The 5,841-nt window shown below is 39.4% G+C and overlaps 1 non-coding gene across 1 annotated transcript; it reads right to left on the bottom strand.

Moving 5' to 3' along the window:
• Nucleotides 1-238: 238 nt before the first annotated feature.
• On the bottom strand, nt 239-345 carry LOC120281688. Its single transcript, XR_005542762.1, has one exon. It is a non-coding gene; the product is annotated as a small nucleolar RNA R71 (small nucleolar RNA).
• Nucleotides 346-5,841: the final 5,496 nt, after the last annotated feature.

Below are 5,841 nucleotides of genomic sequence, written 5' to 3'. Positions count from 1 at the left end.
GTTCAATGGTTTGGCCGATGAGGATCCAAACAACCATATAGAGAACTTCTTGGAAGTTTGTGTTATGCTGAAGATTAACGGTGTATCAAATGATGCTATTAGATTGAGGGCTTTCCCATTCTCTCTCAAGGGAAGAGCCAAGCAGTGGCTATATTCTTTGCCCAAGGCCTCCATCACGACTTGGAACAAGATGGTCGAAGCTTTTATTGCTAGATACTTTCCTCTACGGAAGTCGGCGAAGCTTCACAATGAGATATCATCGTTTGTGCAGATGGAGTTAGAGTTATTGTTTGAGACATGGGAGCACTTCAAGGATATTTTACGGAGGTGCCCACAGCACGGATTTCCCGAATTAATGATTATTAAGACTTTCTATAATAGGTTGAATCTGAGTACAAGGCAATTGCTATATACAGCCGTAGGAGGTATAATGGGGAGTAAAACATAGGAAGAAGCCCGACATTTAGTAGAAGACATGGCCATGAACAGTTATCAGTGGAATGCGCGGGAAAGGAAAAAGAAGGCCGGGCTTCAAGAAATAGATGCAGTAACTTCATTGGCGGCTCAAGTGGAATCGTTGAGTAAGAAGCTAGACCTTCTAACTTCTAATATAGTGGCGGGCGTGACTACTTGCACTGGATGCGGTGGAGGACATGCTCCCTATGATTGCCCGATGTCTATTGGTGATGCATCTTCAGTAGAGAAAGTGAATTTTGTGGGTAATGCAATGAGGAACCAAGGGAATCCATATAGCAACATCTACAATCCTGGTTAGAAGAATCATCCCAATTTCTCGTGGAATAACCAAGGACCACAAAAGGCTATGGTACCAACAGGTTTCCAATAACAAGCTCCAAACACAGAGAACCGAGTTTTAGGCTTGGAAAACCGAATGACTGATTTAGAGAAGGCCTTGACTAGATTTGTGCAATCATCGGATACAAGATTTCAATCAGTCGTGGCTACACTTCGCAACCACGGCACTTCTTTGCACAAGCATGAGAATTGATAAACACCTAAATGTACGTATTTTATACATATTAATCTTGTATTACTTGTGTATATTTTAATAAATTGATGCCCGTTCAAGTATAAATTGGTTATTTTGGTGTTGCAAATCTTAAAAGAGTTGAACAAAGCTCAAAAATGTAAATTGGATGAATTCGACACCAAAAATAGCATTGTTGGGGTTCGAGCACTGTAGCAGGCAGTATAGCGGTAAAGTAGCGGAGTCACTATTCATGCTGCGGGCATTCGGCTGTGAGCTTCATGGGGTCCATTCTGCTGAGCACTATAGCACGGACACCTTTTCTGGGCGAAACGGCAATGGGATTCACGGGCTCCATGCGCCCGCATGGAGCCTGTATGGCTATGACGAGGTATATATTGTACTGAATTTCTAGGGCAAAAGGGGGAGGTGTTTGGAGAAAGCTTTTGCGGGAGTTCTTGGAGCCGACTTTGACCAGTTCAGAGGAGGCAAGATCACACGTTTTGGAGAAGGAGAATCAAAGGGAGAAGCTTGGTTTGCCTAGATCTTCATTCCAAGTGATAAACTCTATTCCCTAATCTAGATCTAACCCTTTAGTCCGGGAAGAAAGACCCTAGTCACAATTAAGCCCCAGCACTAAGGATTACTTCAATGTTTCACTCTGTTGCTTGCACTACTAGGCCCCAGCGGAGTTCCTCTCTTAGCACTTCACTCTATTGTAACCGCAAAGAACTCTTGGAACATGGAGGAAGGATAAATCACACCAAAAGGAAAAGGGGACGTTCCACTACCTTTCGACTCACCCTCTCAATCCTCCCCAACCTAAAGCTTTGTCTAACCCTCTTGGTGTGTCACTCATCCACAAGAATTACCAAGATGGATTCTCAACCCTAGTGTCACTCTAAGGGAAAATCAACTCAACAAACATTCAAGATTGAAGCTCAATTAGAATATCAATTAAATAAAACATAATAAAAGGTTAATGAAACAAATCCGTCCTAGGATTTACAAATCCAAGCACCCACTAGGAGTTTAGCTCTCCATAGAGCAAGATACGATCAATAATGAAATCAAAAGTAAAAACATGCAATCCACAAGTAAAACCCCCTTATAGTCCGTATTGATGGCCTTGTGGAAAAGGCTCATCTTCTCCAAAGATTCCCTCGCTAAGCCTAGGCACACCTCACCGAATCGATGCTGAAGAAAACTCCCTCAATAACTATATTCCGAAGGAACTGATAAACGCCTAAATGAACATATTTTATATGTATTGATCTTGTATTATTTGTGTATATTTTAATGAATTGATGCCCGTTTAAGTATAATTTGGTTATTTCAGTGTTGCAGATCTTAATAGAGCCGAACGAAGCTCAAAAATGTAAATTGGATGAATTCGACACCAAAAAAGGCATTTTTGGGGTTCCAACACTATAGCAAGCACTATAGCGTACTGTAGCAGGATCACTGTTCATGCTGCGGGCATTCAGCTGTGAGCTTCACGGGCTCCATGCGCTCACATGGGTGCCCATAAGGTTTGCTGGAATTTCACAAACCTCGGTACGGTAGCATAAACAATGTAGCAAAATACTGTAGCTGAGTACTGTAGCACCGACATATTTTCTGGGTGAAACGGCAGTGAGCTTCACGGGCTCCATGCGCCCGTATGGACCTGACGGGATATATTTTGGATTGATCTCTTAGGGCAAGAGGGTGAGGTTTTTGGAGAAGGCTTTTGGGGGAGTTCTTGGAGCCGGCTTCCACCAGTTTAGAGGAGGCAAGATCACACGTTTTGGAGAAGGGGAATCAAAGGGAGAAGCTTGATTTGGCTAGATCTTCATCGATCACTTCTTTGGGAACTTGTAGACGACAAGGGAAGCCGCCCCGATCGCGGCGTCCGTGGAAGCTTTCCACCACACTTGGCTTGTCATCTCACTTATATTGTTTGAGGGAGTTTTCTCATGCCATTTGTAGTTGTTTTCATGGACCTATTTTTGTATTTGTTTGCATGGACGAGTAAACCCCAAGGTCACCGGATGCCGGTGAACCTTGGGAGTGAACTGTGTATTTGGATGATCTAGTTTTGTTTATTGCAATTGTTGTGTGTTTCTGATTCATTCTTGGTGCATTTGATGTGTTGCTTACATGAGAACTCAGTAAAACCAACTCCCTAGGTTGTACTTGGTAGCGTGACCATCGCCCTTGTACTAGACACACCAAGTTTGGAAGGGATTCATGTACTGAATACGCCGTGACCATTGGGTATTTTTGTACCCTCCAACATTAGGGACTAGACCAAGTTGTGTTACGGCTCTAATTAGAGATTTCCCCTTTGTTAATGCAATCGTATGAGGATTTGATCGAAGAAATTCGTATCAATACTTATACCGGATTAGGGGTCAATTACCGTGACCATCGGGTTGATCTAATTTAGGAAATCTCTAGGTCCAAACCCTCAATTGCATGACACTCTTAGCATCCTTTGCACTTTAGTAGCTCCTAGGGAATCCGCATCCGTGACCATTTCTTTCCCCTGATTTTATACCCTTGCCTTATTTTAGACTCCACTTGTAGTTCTTTCATTTTAATTAATAGATTAGAGAAACCCTTCGAATCTTTCGGCTAGATAATACGCAAAGAGGAAGTGAGGGTAGATCCTTGGGCCCAGGGAATACGACCCTTTCGTGCTCGCACGAGAGGTATTACTTGACGACTCCGTGCACTTGCGGATCTCGCATCAGGAACGAAATGTTGAAGGCCGTAGAACTACTCCAAAATCCTTGCCAAAGCCTCTCCAAACCCTAGCCACGAGTGCCTCCAAAAATCGGCAAAAGATGGAAAAAAGATAGGAAAAGCATTCCCCAAAACGGCTGAAATCGCCACTCAAATAGGGCTGGAATCAGGCATCCACACGGGCGTGTTCAATTTCCACACGCCCATGTGAATCTCCAGGAAATCGATTCTCTACGGTCTGTGATCAGTTACTGCTACAGTGATTTGATACAGTAGACTGCTAAAGTACTCTGCCAAAATGCTTCCATACTTTTCATCGAGGCCACATGAACAGGTACACATCCATGTGGTGGATCGCGTTGCGTCTTTAATAAATATCACATTGATGAAGGTCTTAGTAGTGTTGCACAAGTGGGAACACATGAGCGTGACTGTCTTCGTGCCCCTCCAATTTGCATTTTCACTCGAACACAATGGAGGTTGGCACACACTCAAATGTCTTTGAGCACAACTAGTGTCTTCATGTTTGTTCACTCCAAGATTTCATCAACAAAGTGCATCCACGATCTACTTTGGCTCCTTTCTTCCACTATTGTCTCCACAACTCTATATGCACAAAAGTAACACAAATACACATGTATGAGCGATAAAATCTGAGAAAAGTAATGCTCAATGTAATAAAAGAATACTTCATATTACTAATACACAAGCACTTATTAGTTCATCTCTTGCTTGGTCACCTTGAAGCCGTAATTCATTGGTCATTTGATAAATAACATATTTATGTTCCTTCTTGCGTGTTGCAATCCAACTAATTACTAGAATTATAACTTGAATTGCCGCTAAATGATGCAACCGTCGCAACTTATGAAAGAATTGTCCAGCAACCTCTTTTTATCGGCCATCTAATAAAAATTAATTATCAATATTTGTAAAAAAAAATAGAAGTGAAAAATGATAACAAATTAATTATCAATGTTTTCATGTATATATGTAACGTCAGTTGTATGTGTAATAACATACAGTAAACTAATCAAGGAGATAGAACAAATAATAATAATAATGATAATAATAATAACAATAAAATCCATGGCCCTCAAGAAAAATACATACTTGACTCACTAGATAAAGAAGATGTGGCAAATTCCTATTGGCTAATAAGGTTAATCAACATTTTCCTTTTTCCAATTCACGTATTTAATTTAAATAAATAATTAAAAAAACAACCACCTTTTTTCCCAGCCACTTCTTCTTCACTGTGAGATTTGTTACCTCATCTTCATACAAATAATTATATTTTATTTTATTTTCCACATACATCAAACCCTTTAGCACACCATTGCCTTTATCCTTTTTCCCATTCCTTTTCATATTAAAATTAAATTCTAGTATTAAAATTAAATAAATGTCACACAGATTGCATTTTTCCTTTTCCCTGACATGTTATATTCTTAGGCATGCAAATATGTAATGCATAACATATATTGTAATTTTGATTTTTATGCGCCTATAGTCAATATACAATTTTACAGTGTTTGATTATATTGGATGGCAATAAGGATTCTATTTAAGTTGTTTAGTTTAAGTTGTAGAGGATCTGTTGTTAGTTCTTGGTGTTAGCTTTAGCCCTGTTTATATTTAAAAAAAAAAAAAAGATTCATTTTAATTGCTATGTTGCTGCCTAATTTCTGTATCTATGCAATCACTCATGCTGATTAGATAACAACATAAGTGCTAGCAGTTCCCTTAATGTGATAAAAAAGCTGGAATACCAGGACTAAGAACTATACATAGATATAGAAATTTAACATATAAGTGCATCAACCACCAAGAAAGACAATTAAGAGAATTAATTAAATGGTTATTCATACAATAGCTAAACTAAGAAAATTTTTATCTAATCAACAAAAAATCAAGGTGTTTGAAAGTTTGAAACATTACTGATAGGAACTAAGAAAAGACAATCCCCTCTAGACCTAAAGTATCAAGAAAATCTTTCTTCTTGCCAATAACACTAAATTAGGTATATGAAAGTTGTTAGTGTACCTTTCAATGATATTAATAGGTCCAACACATAAAACCCAAATCCATAAATTAAGAAAGAAGAAGACAAAGTATTTCTG

This window comes from Dioscorea cayenensis, chromosome 2 (assembly GCF_009730915.1).
Source record: "Dioscorea cayenensis subsp. rotundata cultivar TDr96_F1 chromosome 2, TDr96_F1_v2_PseudoChromosome.rev07_lg8_w22 25.fasta, whole genome shotgun sequence".
NCBI classification, from domain to species: Eukaryota; Viridiplantae; Streptophyta; class Magnoliopsida; order Dioscoreales; family Dioscoreaceae; genus Dioscorea; species Dioscorea cayenensis.
The sequence above is the reverse complement of the archived record's forward strand: the minus strand, read 5'-3'. Positions and strand labels throughout refer to the sequence as shown.